This window comes from Microcaecilia unicolor, chromosome 6, assembly GCF_901765095.1.
Source record: "Microcaecilia unicolor chromosome 6, aMicUni1.1, whole genome shotgun sequence".
Taxonomy (NCBI): domain Eukaryota; kingdom Metazoa; phylum Chordata; class Amphibia; order Gymnophiona; family Siphonopidae; genus Microcaecilia; species Microcaecilia unicolor.
Window position 1 is genome coordinate 312,606,498 of NC_044036.1, and position 19,102 is coordinate 312,625,599.

A 19,102-nucleotide genomic window follows, 5' to 3' on the forward strand; every position below is an offset into this window, starting at 1 on the left:
CTCTAACCCATGGCCACTTAAGTGCTACATATCAACTTAAGCGGCTATGTATTATCCGGCTCAAAAATAACCAGCTATTCAAATCCGAAGGACGAATAGGGCCCAGCTTTGAATGGTCTGAGAATAACTCCATTGGCAGTGAGCAGAATGCTCATCGCCACCGGCTGAATATCAGACCCATTGCTGTTATCTATATAGTTCTACCAGACGTAAGCGATAGACAGACCCCTGCTTTTTGAAGCTTACTTCCTCATTCTATAACAGGTCATCTAAATTAAAGCACTATGGGTCACAGTCTATATAAGGTACCTAAAAAAATCCACACAGTAAACATTTCCACCTAAGCATATTCTATAAGTGGAGCCTAGATTTAGACATGGTATATAGAATACGCTTACTTGATACCAGTGGCGTAGCTACGTGGGCCCAGGGGCCTGGGCCCCCGTAGATTTGGCCCTGGACCCCCCTTCCTACGACCCCCTTGACCCCCCCCTCCTGCTGCCAACCCTCCCCCGCTGTCGCCATGGGATATCTTTGCTGGCGGGAGACCGCAATCCCCGCCAGCCGAGGAGGTCCTCTTCTTCCTCTGAAGGCTTCGTTCTGTTTCTGACTTCCGTCAGACTCACAGAAACAGAACGAAGCCTTGCAGATCAGCCAGCCACACCCCTTTCAACTGCACGTATTAGAATTTAGGTGCAGTTCATTACAGAATACGCTTAGCGAGTCGTGTGCATAATTCTAATTATTGTCAATTAGTGCTCATTATTTCTTGTTAAGAGCTGTTAAAAATGCTGATTAGCTTGTTAAGCCAATTAAGGTTACGTGCACTGTTGCAGAATATGCCTGGATCTCTAGGCACACTATATAGAATCCGACAGTATTTGCATGCTTACATTTATAGAATACTGCCATCCACACTGGTAAGTGTGCAGTTGAGAACATAAATGGCAGTACCACGCCTAACCACTATTCTATAATTAGCGCATTCACAGGGGATGGGTGGGTGTTCTAGACGAGGCTGATATTTACACAGTCTACTTATAGAATACTGTAAGCTACACTTGTAAATGCTGCATTTAGGCATGTGCCTTGATGTCCGCCATAGACCTGGCATAGCTACATGTGCCTACATTTAGGCTCAGCAGTGATGGTTATATGCTAGTATTTGCTGTGGCAGTCAGTGTTTTTTAAATGCTGCAGGCTTTTCATATCAGGATATTCAGTGCCAGGCTATATACAGATACTAAATATCTAAATATCTGGGTATAATACAGACTGGAATCTGGATAACTACCAGCCATTTTTGCTGTCCTAATTTTATCTGAATATTACCTGGTTGTAGAGGCAAGACCTCTGCCTATATAGTTAGAATGAAGCTTGCTGATATACCTCTCACAGTCCATAATTCAGAAGATGCTTCAATACAGCATTAATTTTGTCAGCATTTGCCAAGACTGCAACATCAGCAGGAAAACCCTGTGGCCCACTGCCAATGATCCAAAGAAAAACCACACAAAGCGTGGAGGTGCACTTGATCCCCACGAACCAAGTAGGAGAAAACAAAGGAGGGGTGGGGAAAATAGGCTCTATCCAACAATGGGGGAGACGTATATTTTAATTACACAATGATATTTATACCATTTGCAATAAATATCATTGTGTAATTAAAATATACGTCTCCCCCATTGTTTGGATAGAGCCTATTTTCCCCACCCCTCCTTTGTTTTCTCCCACTGCCAATGATGCAATGGATGGGCAATTGTGGCAACATGTACTTATTGTTTTGGAACAATGACTCCTGGTCAGGGTGACCCAGTATTTGCAGAACATGGGTGTGGAGAAAAAACTCCAGAGTGATGTAAGAGGAACATTTTTATGGTTTGTGAAATCAGAATGTCCTGAACTTAACGCAGAAAAAACCCAATGCCTAATACTCACCTCTCAACATAACAAGGACAAATTCACCGCCATTGACACACCAAATCTGAACCTTCCAGTTTCGGACACCCTAAAAATTCTTGAAGTTACCATCGATCGACACCTAACACTCGAAAGCCACGCGAAAACACAACCAAGAAGATGTTCCACTCCATGTGGAAATTAAAAAGAGTAAGACCTTCTTCCCAGGACTGTGTTCCGTAACCTGATACAATCAACGATGCTCAGCCATCTAGACTACTGCAATGCACTCTATGCTGGCTGTAAAGAGCAAATAATCAAGAAACTTCAGACAGCCCAGAACACTGCAGCTAGACTCATATTCGGTAAAGCAAAATATGAAAGTGCTAAACCCTTACGAGAAAAACTACACTGGGTCCCACTTAAAGAACGCATCACGTTCAAATATGCTCCCTAGTTCACAAAATCATTCACGGAGATGCACCAGCCTACGTGTCAGACCTGATAGACTTACCACTCAGGAATGCCAAAAGATCAACCCCCACATTCCTTAATCTGCACTTCCCTAACTGCAAAGGGCTGAAATACAAACTAACGCAAGCGTCAAACTTTACCTACTTGAGCACACAGTTATGGAACGCATTGCGCGCAACTTAAAAATGATTTACGAATTAACGAACTTCCGCAAACTACTGAAGACCCATCTCTTTAACAAGGCATACCACAAAGATCAATCAATGTGATTATACACAACTCCTCCACATATATTCAGAACTGTCTTACAATATCTGCTTGTTATACCACTATCATGTTTTATCATTATCATGTTGCCCAAGATCCCTCTGTAACACTAAATGTCTATTTCTAATATATTTCCACTACTCATGATGTATTGTAAGCCACATTGAGCCTGCAAAGAGGTGGGAAATGTGGGATACAAATGCAATAAATAAGTAAATAAATAAAAATTAGACAAGAATACCATTTGTGTCTTACTGAGTATAAGAAGTTAACACTTACCACTAAAAAAAGAATATTTTGATAAGGTTATTACTAATTCTCCTCCAATTCCAAAGAACGTTTCTCAAAAGTACGTAAATTGACCTCTATGCCTGCAGATAACCAGTTTCAGTACTTCAACCCCAAGATTTTCCTAAGAGATTTAGTAGCAAGGTTCTGAACACTTTTGTGTATAACAAGGCCATAGGTATTCAGACTAGATAGATTTATCCTCAGGTGTTCCCCAGCCTATTATATTTACCATTTATATGAGACCTATCTGTCAGGTTCTGCGATGTCCAATTTAGACTATGTAGATGATTTTGCAGTTCTTTTTTCCTGTCTCAGAAACTGTTGAAAACAGTTTGCAATTCTTGACTATTTGTCTTCAAACAGTGAGGACCCGGATGAGTGCTAATTGCTTTAAACTGAATGTTTCAACGTCACAGAATTTGTTTTTATCTGGTAAGGCATCCCCTTCTTTGGTTTCAGTAACCTTTGTTGTAGACTCTCTGAAAATCCCAATCGTTTCCAACGATGGCGACTAATTTATCTTTGGCCATTCAAGTTAGCACCACGATCTGTAAAGTTTTCTTTAAACTAAGGTTATTTAGAAGAGTATCCTAAGTTAATTTTAGAACTGTGTTACCCAGCTCCCTGACAGCAGTATGCAGGTCCCTGGAGCAGATTTTAGTGGGTGCAATGCACTTCAGGCAGGTGGACCCAGGCCCATCCCCCCCCCCCCACCTGTTACACTTGTGGTGGTAAATGAGAGCCCTCCAACCCCCCCCCCAAAAAAACCCACTGTACCCACTTGTAGGTGCCTCCCTTCACCTATAAGGGCTATGGTAATGGTGTAGAGTTGTGGGGAGTGGGTTTGGGGGCGATTTTTGTGTAGCTCAGCACCCAAGGTAAGGGAGCTATGCACCTGAGAGCTATTTTTTTTTTTTTTTTTAGAAGTGCCCCCTACGGTGCCCAGTTGGTGTCCTGGCATGTCAAGGGGACCAGTGTACTACAAATGCTGGCTCCTCCCACGACCAAATGCCTTGGATTTGACCGGGTTTGAGATGGCTGGCCTCGGTTTCCATTATTGGCGAAAACCGAGGCCGGCCATCTCTGACATTTGGCCGGCCCCAACCAGATTATCGAAATGAAAGATGGCCGGCCATCTCATTCAAAAATACGGTCGGCCCTGCCCATTCGCGGCACAGTCCTCGGAGATGGGCACCCTTAGAGATGGTCGGCGCCATTCGATTATGCCCCTCTATGTTACTATCCCTTCTTACACTGTCTCATAAGGGAAAGTGTTCATCTGTGTTGCTCCTACATGGTTAGTGAATAGGATATTACTGCTAACTGGGTAATTCCCAGCTCTGCCCAAACTCTGTTCCCACAGTGTCCTGGTAATGCCCAGATAGTGCTGAGGTGATCTGACCAGATCTTCAGTGGCACTATCAAGGTAAATGCTGCTGAAAATCCGGTTATGGCACAGTGAGTGGGACTTATCAGGGTAAGATCCCCTCCTGTTTAGATAAGTCCTGATGAATATCAACTCCCTGGTCTTTAATAGATTACTAAATTTGAAGTAAGACAGCTCTAGTCCTTAACTGCTGTCATATTTTATGTTGCCATGTAATGTGGTGACTAGAGATTTGTAAGTATTCCATTCATCCATCATATCTGATGAAGTAATGCATTATAATGCAAGAAGTTCCACTCAGAACTAAAGAAGTTTATTTTCTCGGATGACTGCATTCGGATCCAAACAATCTCATGTCTGGCACAGTTTGCATGTCCCTTGCCCCCTCAATACTTCTGGAAATGTTGGTATAGTCAGAACTACAGTTCCCTCTAAGTTGAGCGGGAGTCCTCCACCTGCAGTCCTGCCAGTGGGGGGAGCTGTTTCACTATCACATTTTCAATAGTGAAGGACAGGCAAGCTCTACAGCATTCCAGGGAACCTGTCTGTCCCTGGTGATGAAAACAAAATATTGAAGCACCACCCCGACTGGCAGCTTAGAAGAAACAATAGGTCAGGACACCAAACACAAAAGATCTTAGGTACATACCCACACTATGTTTTTGTTATAGAATACCAGTGTAACCCAGCATTGGTGTGCCATACATTTACATGCCTGCAGTAAATGTAGGGCCGCTGCTTTTTAATATGTTTATAAATGATTTAGAGATGGGAGTAACTAGCGAGGTAATAAAATTTGCTGATGACACAAAGTTATTCAAAGTCGTTAACTCGCGACAGGATTGTGAAAAATTACAGAAGGACCTTACGAGACTGGGAGACTAAATGGCAGATGACGTTTAATGTGAGCAAGTGCAAGGTGATGCATGTGGGGAAAAAAAGAACCCGAATTATAGCTACGTCATGCAAGGTTCCACGTTAGGAGTTACGGACCAAGAAAGGGATCTGGGTGTCGTCGTCGATAATACACTGAAACCTTCTGCTCAGTGTGCTGCTGCAGCTAGGAAAGCGAATAGAATGTTGGGTATTATATGGAAAGCAGGTGTGAGGATGTTATAATGCCGTTGTATCGCTCCATGGTGCGACCGCACCTTGAGTATTGTGTTCAATTCTGTTCGCCGCATCTCAAGAAAGATATAGTAGAATTGGAAAAGGTGCAGCTAAAGGCGACTAAAATGATAGCGGGAATGGGACGACTTCCCTATGAAGAAAGACTAAGGAGGCTAGGGCTTTTCAGCTTGGAGAAGAGACTGCTGAGGGGAGACATGATAGAGGTATATAAAATAATGAGTGGAGTGGAACAGGTGGATGTGAAGCGTCTGTTCACGCTTTCCAAAAATACTAGGGCTAGGGGGCATGCGATGAAACTGGAGTAAATTTAAAACAAATCAGAGAAACGTTTTCTTCACCCAATGCATAATTAAAAACTGGAATTCATTGCCGGAGAACGTGGTGAAGGCGGTTAGCTTGGCAGAGTTTAAAAAGGGGACAGGATGCTGGGCTCGATGGGCCCTTGTTCTTTTCCCAGTGTGAAATTACTTATGTACTTATGTACAACAGCCATAGATTTGGCATAACTGTGGGCACCTAAATGCGGCAGGAACCCACATAACAGTATTCTGTAAGTTGCATGTGTAAGTGAGAAGCACAACTATGCTCTGTGAATAAGCCTGAGGGAAACAGCAACACAAATCAAACAGCAAAGGAGGTAAGGTGTAGTGGGTATGGATGGGAACAAAAAAAGGGCGAAGCCTCAAAATGGAGGAAGCAAGATTTATTGAAGGACCTGACATGGCCCATGTTTCGGCGGTTAGCTTAGCGGGGTTTAAAAAGGGACTGCTTCCTAAAGGAAAAGTTCATAGACCATTATTAAATTGACTTGGGAAAATCCACTGCTTATTTCTGGGATAAGCGTCATAAAATGTATTGAGCTTTTCTGGGACCTTGCAAGGTATTCGTGACCTGGATTGGCCACTGTTAGAAACAGAATACTGGGCTTGATGGACCTTTGGTCTGCCCCAGTGTGGCAATACTTATGTACTTATGATAGGAGACTGTAAATCACACACATTTTATACTTTTACATTTGGATGTATTCTGACTGAGGGGGTCTTTTACTAAAAGCTTAGCTCGAGTTATCTGCAGCAGGGCCCATTTTATTTCTAAGGGCCCTGCTGCAGATAACTCGAGCTAAACTTTAGTAAAAGACCTGAGCTACTACAGGAACCTATCTTTGGACGACCTCTGATGCAGGCAATTAGCTGAAGCACGGACTGTGTTGGGTCCTTCAATAAAACTTGTTTCCTCCATTTTGAGGCTCCAACTTTTTTTGTTCCCATCTAGGCCTACTACACTTTATGGCCTTCGCCATCCATTCTCTGCACATGCGTAAGCTCCCCCCCCCCCCCTTGCAGTAATGAAATAACTCTAATAATTACTTTTTCCACTGAGTAATATAATACCTCATTACTTAATATAGTCACAGTAACTTAACATTACTTTTATTAAACAAGTAACTAGTAAGTGTAATATATTACTTTTACAAAGTAACTTGGGCAACACTGCCCCTGTGTGGGTTACAGGCGGGAAATGGGTGTGAACTGTGTCTGAAACTTACCAGGCATCCCCATTATCTATCGCTGCTGTTAACATGCAGGAAAGATCTTTATTGTGCTATAACTATACCAGGGGCGTAGCCAGACAGCAGATTTTGGGTGGGCCTAGTCAAGAAGTGGGTGGGCACCAAGTGTTCTCCTCCCCCATCCCCCCAATGCGATGAGGCCAGTTTCAGCAGCTTAGGAAGCTTAGACTGCTGAAGTGGAGAGCAGTGTTTTCAGCACCATCAGGGGGGAGGTCTTCAGCTGGTGGAGCTTGGGATCCCCACTACCTAGCATTAAATATGTGCTGCTGTTGGGTGGGCCTGAGCCCTAAGTGGATGGGCCCTGGCCCACCCAGGCCCACCTGTGGCTACGCCACTGAACTATACCCCAGCAGTTACTGCACAGTCTTTGCGGTGACCATGCATTCATTTTTACAACTAATTGCAAGGTTTACTGAACTTTAGCAGAAGGGCCTCCAAGAGTGTTCAAGGGGAAACTAGGGTTAAGATTTAAAGCAATCCTCAAAACCGAAAATGAAAATGGAAGAGGATGGGATGTGTGAAAGTTAAGGTGGTTTTTATAAGTACCTTTATTAATGGAAATGTCTCCAGTTAGCTAATGAAAAATCCAAATGATTAATTCCAGGCTGACCCATCCCTATTCTCCCTTCTAAATCTGTGTGACAAGTGGAATGAGTTATAGGAAATAGTTTATAGTTTATTAAATTTATTATACTGCTTTACATAAATTCAATATCAAAGTGGTTTATAATACACTTATATTATTAGACAAAAAGAAAAATAAATTAACTACAATAAAAGATAGGAAAGTCAACACACATTCATTCAAAGATAAAAATATCCACTTCAGTTACCAAAAATCAGACTTCCAGACTTGCTCCTGGAAAAGCCAGTGTAAAAAAGTATGCTTTCAAAGTCATTTAAAATGAGATAAACTTGTCTCAGCCTGCAAGGTCCCTGGAATATTATTCCAGAGATCCGGTACCACTACATAAAATGGCCACTTTCACGTTGCTACCAAATGAACCTCCTTAACCACTGGTACTTCTAAGCATAAAGCTTCTGAGGAACGTAACTTTCTCATCAGAACATAGGCTTTAACCAAGGTCATGAGAATCAAAGCCACCTACTCATAATAAGCTCTATGCATCAACACTAAAAGTTTAAATTGTATTCACAAATGCACTGGCAACCAATGATAGTGAATGTAGAATGGAGTAACATGATCTTTCCCACCCACCCTTCCTAAAATCCTATTTTGCAAAGTTTGAAGTTTCTTCAAATAATTTTGTGGTAATCCAATTAGAATTGCATTAGCATAATCCAAGTGGGTCATAAATAATACATGGGTCATGGGTAATGCTTCCCTCAGCATTCCCTAATAGCATATTCCCAAATGATGAGGTTGGATTTTCTGAGTGACATGAAATCAATGGAAAGGGCTGAGGGCAAAGCTGATATCTGGAGTAGTGTTAGGTTCTATTGCTGGCTAGCCACTGGAGGGGGAGGGGGAGAGGGCTCTATTTGCAGGCTCAGACCGATTGCTGGTTACTGTAACTAGTTTATGCATTGGGCCCAATGAAGCCACCAGGAGGTAGAACATGATTTCGTGCAACATATAACATTTAAATAAAAGCTACCAGGCTGAGATCAAGGACCCATGGGCATGTGGAAGAGAGTAATATTGAAATAATTAAAATATTTAGTGTTCATATAATGAGATTAGGGTAGGTGCATGACTGATGAAAGGGTATTAGGGGTCCAAGGCAAACCTTCAATTCCCCCTTCCCCCACTCGATTAACTTTTATGCCCCTAATTGCCCCCCTTCCCATTGGCCACCTAAAACCAGGCCTAAATACCTGCGTCTAACTTAGGCACAGATCAGATATATTCCATAATAATGTGCATAGTTTTTTTTTTTTAAATGCCCATGCCCCGCCCATTCTACATCCATGGTCACACCCCCTTTTTGATTGTGCACATTTGAATTTATGCACATCACATTATAGAATACACCTAGAAAGTTGTGCACGTAAATTCTAATTAAAGCCAATTAATGCTGCTAATTGGTTGTTAAGTACCAATTAGCGGCACTGATTGGCTTGTTAATCAATTAAGTTGTGCTTGCAATTTGGCCATTTGGCCAAATTATCATGCACAAATTAAGGCACCATTTATAGAATTTGGGATTATGTGCATACCTTCAGTATTTAGGCATGGAAGAGAGGCAGGAGAGAGGGGATATAATAGAGACATTTAAATACCTCAGTGGCATTAAAGTACAGAGGAACTAGACTTAGGAAGAATCTCAGAAAATACGCTTTCATGGAAAGAGTGGTGGATGGATGGGATGGCTTCCCAGTGGTGGTCATGGAGTTAAGGACTGTGTCAGAATTTAAGAAAGCGTGGTACAGGCACGTGGTACCTCCTAGGAAAAGGAGGAGTTAGTGGTTACTGACGATGGGCAGACTGGATGGGCCATTTGGCCCTTATCTGCCGTCATGTTTCAATGGGCACTTATACCAGCTCAATAGCTGGTATAAGTGGTCACACCTAACTGTTACACACACATCTAACCCCCTTTTTACGGCACCACGCTAGCGGCTGCTGCATGGTAATGACAACACAGCCCCTTCACTTTTAATAGGCTGTGTCAGCATTACTGCACAAGCAGCCGCTAGAACGACTTTGTAAAAGAGGTGTGTGTGTTTGGGGGGGGGGGGGGTGGGGGTTAAGTGGTTAAGCTGGTACTCTATGAAGGACAATAGGTGCCTATGTTCCTTTATAGAACAGACTCCTACCAGGTGCCCATTCATAGACTTGTTCTCAGAGTGTTTATGAAAGAAGAAGAGACAATGTTTAATTAACACTGTATAAACTATGGAACAGATCATTCCGCAGAAATTGCCTGTTCAGAGTACAGATTAGTTGGACTACCCCTCCTCCCCCCCAAAAAAATGATGAGGATGGGAGAGACACCTTGGGCTTTAAAGAGAAATCCATTTCTCCCATCGAAATAAATGGTGCATATCTGAACAAGGGTTACATGTGAAAACATTCACATCACAATAGGGAAACTGGTCTATTAAGGTAAATGCCCACATCCTTTTGTTTAAAGAAAAGCTTGGCTCTTTCTTTTAAACCAGTTTTCTTTTGTTATTATCTGCACCTTTTGTACTTGGAGATGTCACTAATTATTGATGTACAGCCTGGTTCTTGTTTCTTTTCAACTGACAGTTTTTTTTTGTTTTTTTAATCCCACAGTTTGAGCCATTTTCTTAATTCCAGAACATGTAATATTCCTCCATCAAGTGTAATTAGTAATTCAGCACAAACACATCACTCTCTCTCTCTACATTATTACTTTCACTAATATTCTTTTCATGCACTGCTCTATTAAAATGTTAAGCGAGTCATCCACAGTACTTGATTTAGCAAAGACACAGAAATCTGACCTGATGATCAATGATTCAGCTGGTCTAGAAACATTAACATTAACAATGTAATGTGTATTCCGCTAATACCTCATGGTTCAAAGCACAGCCCAGTATACAAAAAGGAGTGGAGGAGTGGCCTAGTGGCTAGAGTGTCCGTCTTAACACCCAGAAGTGGCAGGTTCAAGTCCCATTACTGCTTCTCATGATCTTGGGCAAGTCATTTAACCCTCCATTTGCCTCAGGTACAAACTTAGGGGCCCAGTTTACCATTCATTCTTCAAGGACTACTGCCAGCCCAAGCCATTTTTTGAGAAGAAGTGAAGCGGTGGAAGTTTGGCTCGAATAGAGTATTGTTGCTCTTGGAGATAGTGAGGGGAATAATCGAACGTCGCCGGCGAAATAGATCGCCAGCGATCTATTTTGGCGGTGGCGCAACAGCTGGCCAGAACCGTATTATCAAAAAGATGGCCGGCCATCTTTTTTTTCGATAATACAGTTTAGATCGGCCAAATGCCTTGGATGTCGCTGGGTTTGAGATGACCGGTTTTGTTTTTCAGTGATAATGGAAAAAAATGTCGGCCATCTCCAACCCGGCGACATCCAAGGCATTTGGTCATGGGAGGAGCCAGCATTTGTAGTGCACTTACATGCCAGGACACCAACTAGGCACCCTAGGGGTCAGTGTGGTGGACTTCAGAAACAGCTCCCACTCCCACATGCATAGCTCCCTTACTGGGTGTTGAGCCCCCCCCCCAAACCCCCTACCCACAAATGTGCACCCACTAAAAGTGCTCCAGGGACCTGCACACACTCAGGCCTCTAGGACTTGTTGCTGCTGTATAATCTTGGCACACCAGGTGACACCTGAAGACTAATGTCTTTGAAAAAGTGCTTTATTTGAATAAGCACCTTTACTCACAGTTAACTGCAGATCAGAGGTTGTGCCCCACTGGCAAAGAGTCTCCCTGATACTGAGATTAGCAGTAGGTCCGAGCTGGCAGAATGCTGTACAATGCCCTCTTTCAGCAACATTCAAGGTAATAACGTTTTCTAACGTGGGTAACACATGAAAGGGATCTAAAATTGGCTTACAAAAATGGCCTCTACCTCATGGACTACCGGAAACAAAACAGGGCACACTTTGACCCAGTTAGCAGGGAGGAAAAGCACCATGGGAGTAGAGCCCAGTACCCTACACCCACCACAATGCATTGCTGATGTGACTCTGCAGGGCACCTAACAGAAAAGGTGTCACACTCACCCGAGAGCCACATCGCAACCACAGAAAGGCTGTCAGACGATACAACACATTCTGCTGTCATGGAGGTGGGTACGGCATTTGAGGCTGGCATACAGGCTGGCAAAAAAGGTTTTCGTTTTAACTTTTGTAGTATGGGAGGGGGCTGGTGACCACTGGGGGAGTAAGGGGAGGTCATCCCCCATTCCGTCCGGTGGTCATCTGGTCAGTTGGGGCACCTTTTTGAGACTTAGTCGTGAAAATAAAAGGACCAAGTAAACCCGGCCAAATACCGCTTAACGCCGCTTTTTTTTCCATTATCGCCGAAAGCTGGCCATCTGGTAGCCACGCCCATGCCCACCCATGCCCCGCCTTCGCTTCGCCAGTGACACGCCCCTTTGAACTTTCACCGGCGAGGCGACAGGAAAGCGGCGATGCTGTTAAAAAGCCAGCTTTCGATTATACGCTTTTAGCCACTTTTGCGAAATCGCCGGCGATCTCCCGATTTGTGTCGGAAGATCGCCGGCGAAAAGTTTCGATTATAAGCTAGAGTGATACTCACCTTGATTTTCCCCTGACGCAGCCTAGAAAGGTGAAACAGGGTATCCCCTGTTAGGATTTACAGAGTTGCAGTTCACAAGGAATGCTGGACGCTGTTGGCGGCTGACGGTGCAAATGCTATAATAGCGAATACATCCACGATACGCACCACATAGTGGGCATTAGTATTTTGCTTCACTGAATGCTTTCTGTATCTATAGAAGGGATTTGTCATTTTCCTATTAAAATCTAATCTGAGTGGAGTTGTTTTATGACTTATGATTAAATGGAGCCTCCTACAATCTTGAAGGCTTGGTCCTTACAAATAGGAGTGACTCTGATATCCACTGAAGTCTTTTTTTCTCCACTTATGAGATATCGTTGGTTACATGGGCTTTAAATGACATCCCTAAAGATACAGAACCTAAGAGTAGAAAACTAAATTTATAGACTGTGATATTGAGCTCAACTGATTCTTTACATAAAAAGGGAAAAAGAACCCCCCCCCCCCCCAGAAATGGCTTGTGTGGCAGTAATTGGGCATCTTTTTACCCACTGTGATAAAAAAAAAGGCCCTGGCACATGGGTAAACGGCCCCCGCCACTAGCGCAGGGCCCTTTTCCCCACAGCTTGGTAAAAGGGCCCTTTAGATTGAGAGCCCTCCAGGGGCAGAAAAATACCCCGTCTACCTGAATGTAACTCACTGCTACTGAAAAGGTGCGAGCAAAATCCAAATAAATAAATAAAAAGCTGAGCATTTCCAGGAATTAGAAGCAATAATCAGCCCCAGAGAACCACTATTGGTTTATATCTTTTTTTTTAAATTCATTTTATATTACATATTGGTTTATATCTTTACAGAAGAGTTGCAGAGATCCGTAGCCCCATTCTATGTCAATGAGGTATGCCACAGTCCATAATGCATCTTTAACTAAATGGACTGTAATCACTAACGCCTACTAACAAGGAAAATAAATGCCAATGATCCGTTGGTAAAACTTGTCAAACGGCAGTCACTGCTTTTGAAATACTACTTCTTAAGCTGACAGTACATAAGAACTGCCATACTGGGAAAGACCAAAGGCCCATCAAGCCCAGCATCCTGTTTCCAACAGTGATCTACGAGTTTGCAGATAGTCCCTAAGAGGTTGAACTATGCAGTATAGCTGTGAAAGTTCTCCGAGGGGCCCCTTTTACAGAGCAGCGATAAGCCAAACGCGGGCTTGCCGCTCGTTCTTTTGAGACTATCGCAGGCCCAACGTGGCCTCTGGCAGTAGTCCCGCCCCCAAGCGTGTGCCATTTCCAGGGGAAAAGAAAACCCCCCCGGAAATGGCTTGCACGGCGATAACCGGTGGCAACCAGGCATCACCGCACACTGCCCAGTTACCGCCAGGTTAGCGCAGGAGTCCTTATCGCCACCTCAATGGGTGGCGGAAAGGGATCCCTGTCACTTGGCCATGAAGTAAGAGTTCTCTTACCGCATGGCCCTATGTGTCCGTGGTTTTTTTACCTGCTGCGATAAAAAGGGCCCCGACACACGGGAAAAATGGCTCCTGCTGCCAGCGCAGGGCCTTTTTTCATGCAGTTTGGTAAAAGGGCCCCTGAGATTTCTACTATGGGAGAAACTGTAAATGAAGAAAAGGACTCTACAGTTACTTCATTTATAGCCTGCTAATACCATTCACATAGTTCATAACGGATTACAACTAAGATACTTGGGGCCAGATGCACTAAACTTAACAAGCCCTTAATGAGCAAGTAGTAAACCCTGGCATGCACTAAAGACTTTTTTCCAACGACGGTAGCAGCTAACGAAAACAGAATGCAGATGAGCCAACTGTGCAGAAATCCTATTGTAATGAGATGCACTGACCTTTTCCGATTGCCTTAACAGTGGAAAATGCTGGAAAATCTAAGGAGAGGTCTTACCTCTCGTTGGGGCTGCGCTGGATTGAAAAACTGCTATAAAAATAACAACAACAAAAAAAAATTGCTCCGCTTCAAAAAAAAGCCTTCCATTTTGGCCGTTTTTCAATCAGCTGATATCAGAGAGTGCAGTTGAAAGAGTCCATCACAAAAATAGCCTTCCATTATGGCCATTATTCACACCCAAATTAAAACGTTCTTTTTGGCCGTGCTTCACTCAGCTGAGAGACCAGGAAGTCTCTGAGCCAATCACAGCGCGTTTAGCACAGCTAAACGCACTGTGATTGGCTCAGAGACTTCCAGGTCTGAGTGAAGCACGGCCAAAAAGGACGTTTTTATTATTTGGGTGTGAATAATGGCCAAAATGGAAGGCTATTTTTGTGATGGACGCTTTCAACTGCACTCTCCGATATCAGCTGATCAGGTGAGTGGCGGCGTCTTTGGGCAGCACAGAGGCGTATTTGGCATGCGCAGAGCAGACAGCATAACGCTTTGCTGCTCTGTGCATGCTCCACCGGCCGATTGGCCGACTGTTTTACAATGGAATAGAGAATGCAAGTGAGCTACAACGAGTAGCTCATTTGCATTCCCTTTCCTTGATGCATAGCCGTTCCCTGCCGATTCGCTATGGAATTCGGTAGGGAACGGCTCTATCGACGACTTTAATGCATCTTGCCCTAGATCACAGTAAATCTAGGATGTAACAATATTGATCCAGAGCTGCCATACGTATTAATATCACAATCATCTATAAACTTCACACAAACATGTATTCACTAAAATAGCTGCAGTATATTACTTTCTAATCACATATCTATAAAACAACATCTTTAATCCCTTCTTAAAATATCATAGCTAGGAATATGCCTTAATTTGAATGGCAGGCAGTTCCATAAACTGATATGCAAATAAACAGGTAAACAAATTTCCTCAAGGTAATCCCCCAAGGGCTTGGAAAGGAAAATGAGAATGAACTTCGAGTACTACAATATTGTCCTACATTTGAACAGCATACAAGAGAAGTCATATATTGAGGAATCAAGCCACATACAATCTTAGATAATAAACATCCTAATTTAAATAATTTTCTAGCTTCAATAGGAAGCCAGTGCAGTTTAATAAAATATGGTGAGATGCCATCTGATTTCTTAAGAGGAAAAAAAATCAGATGCTCAGCCACATTTTGAATAGTTTGAATTTTTCTCAATAAATGCTTTGACAAACCCAGGTATACAATATTACAATAATCTAATTTACTAAGGATCAATGATTGTACCACTAACCTAAACAGATCTTCTGGCAAATATTTCCGAATGCTTCTCAACTTTCTAACAACATAAAAAGAACTCCTTACAAGTGAATTAGCCTGATGCTCCATAGATAATTTATCATCCAACACAATATTGAAAATTTTAATTGAATGATCTAATAAATAAGATTCTCCACCAATAGTGAATTTTAAATCCGTAATTTGATTCTGCCTTGCCCCCAACAATAGAAATTTCACTTTCTCTCTATTTAATTGAGATCACGAAAAGCCATCCAGTTTGCAATAGTTGAGAAACAATGAGAAACAGTATTATACATATCTTTAGATCAGTAATGACAGAGAAAATTACAGTTATATATAACTAACATAGCCTTCCTTTTCCAACTGTCTACCTAAAGAAGACATGAGTACATTAAACAATACTGGTGATAAGGGAGACCCCTGAGGCACACCTGAGGGTAAAGACCAACTGTCAGATAACAATCCCTGCATCTTAACTCAGTAAGACGCCCCAAGCTACATGCTAAACCTCGTAGACCTACCTCCCAGAAATGCTAAACGATCAGCTCGCAAACTCCTTAATCTGTACTTCCCTAATTGCAAAGGATTAAAATACAAGATATCACATGCGACTAGCTTCTCCTATATGAGCACGCAACTATGGAATGCACTACCAACTGGCTTGAAGACGATTAACAAAATAACTAACTTTCGTAAATCACTGAAAACCTACCTCTTCAGCAAGGCCTACAATGGGAATCCATAGCTTATTATAACACTTCACCACTTCACGGCCTCATCCTATTCTGATAGTCATCTTTCAATAACTTTGATCAGCTCTTTTTCTCCTCATCCATGATCTTGTTGTAACACCAATTGTACCTGTCTCCTGGAATGGTGGTACCATAACAGGTTTCTTTAAGCCACATTGAGCCTGCAAATAGGTGGGAAAATGTGGGATACAAATGCAATAAATAAATAAATAAATAAATAAATAAAAACCAGGAATCACCTAAACCAGTGTTTCTCAAGTCCAGTCCTGGAGTACCCCTTGCCAGTCAGGTTTTCAGGATATCCACAATGAATATGCATGAAAGAGATTTGCATATAATGGAGACAGTCCATGCAAATCAAGTTAATTCATATTCATTGTGGATATCCTGAAAACCTGACTGGCAAGGGGTACTCCAGGACTGGATTTGGGAAACACTACCCTAAACCATGAAAAACATGGCTGGTTTCATCAAGGATTTCAAGTAAAACTTCATAATCAACTAGATCAAATGTACTGGAATGATCTAGTTGCATGACAAGGGCTCACCAACCCCTGCTCATAAGATGTCTAATATGATTCAAAAGTGTAAACAGCAAAGCTTCTGTGCTGTGATCAGCACGAAATCCTGTCTGTGACATATGCAACAACCCAAAATGATCCAAATAGGCTACCGACTGCTTTGTCACTGAGGCCTTCATTATCTTTGCAAAATAAGGAATTGACGTCACAAATCCTATAATTGGCTGTATCACCCTTGGAAGCCAAATGATTTTTCAGTATAGGTGTAAGAATAATCTCAGAAAAATCCATGAGAAAAGTACCAGAAGCAAAACAATCTTCAATCCAATAAAGCAAAGCCTCCTTAAATACTCTAGAGTCTAGCCACTATTTTAATTAAATAGATAGGACAGTTATCAAGGTAACAATGGACATTTGCAAACTTTGGATACAAAGAGGCATGTTTTCAAAGCACTTAGACTTACAAAGTTCCAAAGTTACATGGAGGGGCATTTTCGATATGACGTCTAAGTCTGACTTTGGACATTTTACAAAAAAAGTCCAAAATCTAAATAGGAAAGAAGGTAATTTTTGAAAAAGAAAAACGTCTATCTTTTTTTTTTTTAAATACTGTTTTGTGATTTGGACGTTTTGTTTTTGGTCCATTTTCGGGAAAAAAAAAAACAAAACGTCCAAGTGCAAAACGCACAAAATCAAGCCATTGGGATGTAGGAGGAGCCAGCATTTTTAGTAGACTGGTCCCCCTGACATCCCAAGACAGCAATAGGGCACCCTAGGGGGAACTGCAGTGGACTTCATAAAAAGCTCCCAGGTACACATCTCACCATTGCTCCCTTACCTTGTCTGCTGAGCCCCCCAAAACCCACTACCCCCAACTGTACACCACTACCATAGCCCTTAGGGGAAAAGGGGGCACCTATATGTAGGTACAGTGGATTTCTGGTGAGTTTTGGAGAGCTCACAGTTTCCTCCACAAGTGTAACAGGTAGGGGGAAGTAGAAGCCTGGGTCCACCTGTCTGCAGGGCACTGCACTCACCACTAGACTACTCCAGGGACCTGCATGCTATTCTAATGGACCTGAGTATAACATCTGAGGTTGGCATAGAGGCTGGCAAGTAATGTTTTTCATCACATTTGGGGGGGGGGGTAGGAGGAGGTTAGTGACCACTGGGGGAATAAGGGGAGATCACTGCTGAATATTGCTGGTTAGCGTCTAGCCGGTTATATAGATATATCCATCTCTACACTGATTTTTAAAGTCAGGCCTGCCAAGTTTGGTAGTCGTATTTGGCTGCGTGAAACCCTGGAATATCTTTGGCTGGTCTGACTTTAACTGGCCAGTGCTGAATATCAGCTTGGCCAGTTAAAGTCTGACCAGCCAAAGTTAAACTGGATATTCAATATCGGTCATCAGAAACGGCCTGGAATTGAATATCGGAAGCAATTGTTCATACATTTTAGGAGCTTTGCTCATAGATTTTACATACAGAAATGCATGGCTAATACTGGCACTCAAAAATTGTTGGTTTTTAAAATTTGTTGCTCAAACAAAAAACAATTTGCACACACCAGGCCTCTCCTTAGAGGAAACACTGCTCAGCATCAACCATGGAAGTTATTTGGTCTAACTCCCTCGGTCTGAAAATCAGCCTTTTTGTGTATCAGATTAACTGTTCACTCGTCCTCTAGATTGTTCACTTGTCTTTAGATTGTTCTCTTCTCTTTTAGATTGTAAGCTCTTTGAGCATGGACCGTCCTTCTATGTTTAAATTGTACAGCGCTGCGTAACCCCAGTAGCGCTTTAGAAATGCTAGTTAGTAGTAGTAGTAGTAGTAGTATTTCTTACTGTGCTCATGTTTATATTTTTGTGAGCAGAATGAGATGTGAGTGATCTTCTCAGCATTTGCTGGTCCCAATCCAAAGAATTTGCCCCCCCGCCCCCCCCCCCGTTTACAAAGCCGCGCTAGTGGCTGACAGTGCGGTACTGCCGACACAGCCCATTCACTTTGAATGGGCTGTGTTGGCAATGCTGCACAGCAGTCGCTAGCGTGGCTTTGTAAACAGGGGGTTTGTTACAGATGTTACAGATGCCTACAATTTCTGCAGCCTCTGAAGGTGGATCATCTTGCCTGAAAAGGGAAATATGAGCGTTTTCTTCCAGTTTCAGTTTACTGCTTCTGCATGCTCAGGTTTCTAATACTGCCACTGTTGTCTTGTATAAATTTACATGCAATCTGGAACGTGGAAAGGGGCTGAAATGAATAGGTCACTGTAGAGTTAGCTAAATATTAGCCAACCATAGCTATAAAACAAAACAAGTAATCAGATTCTTTGTGTTGGGTACCTGCGGTGTGTTATTGGCTTTAATCAGTAAGGGTTCATTTACTTATCAAATGGA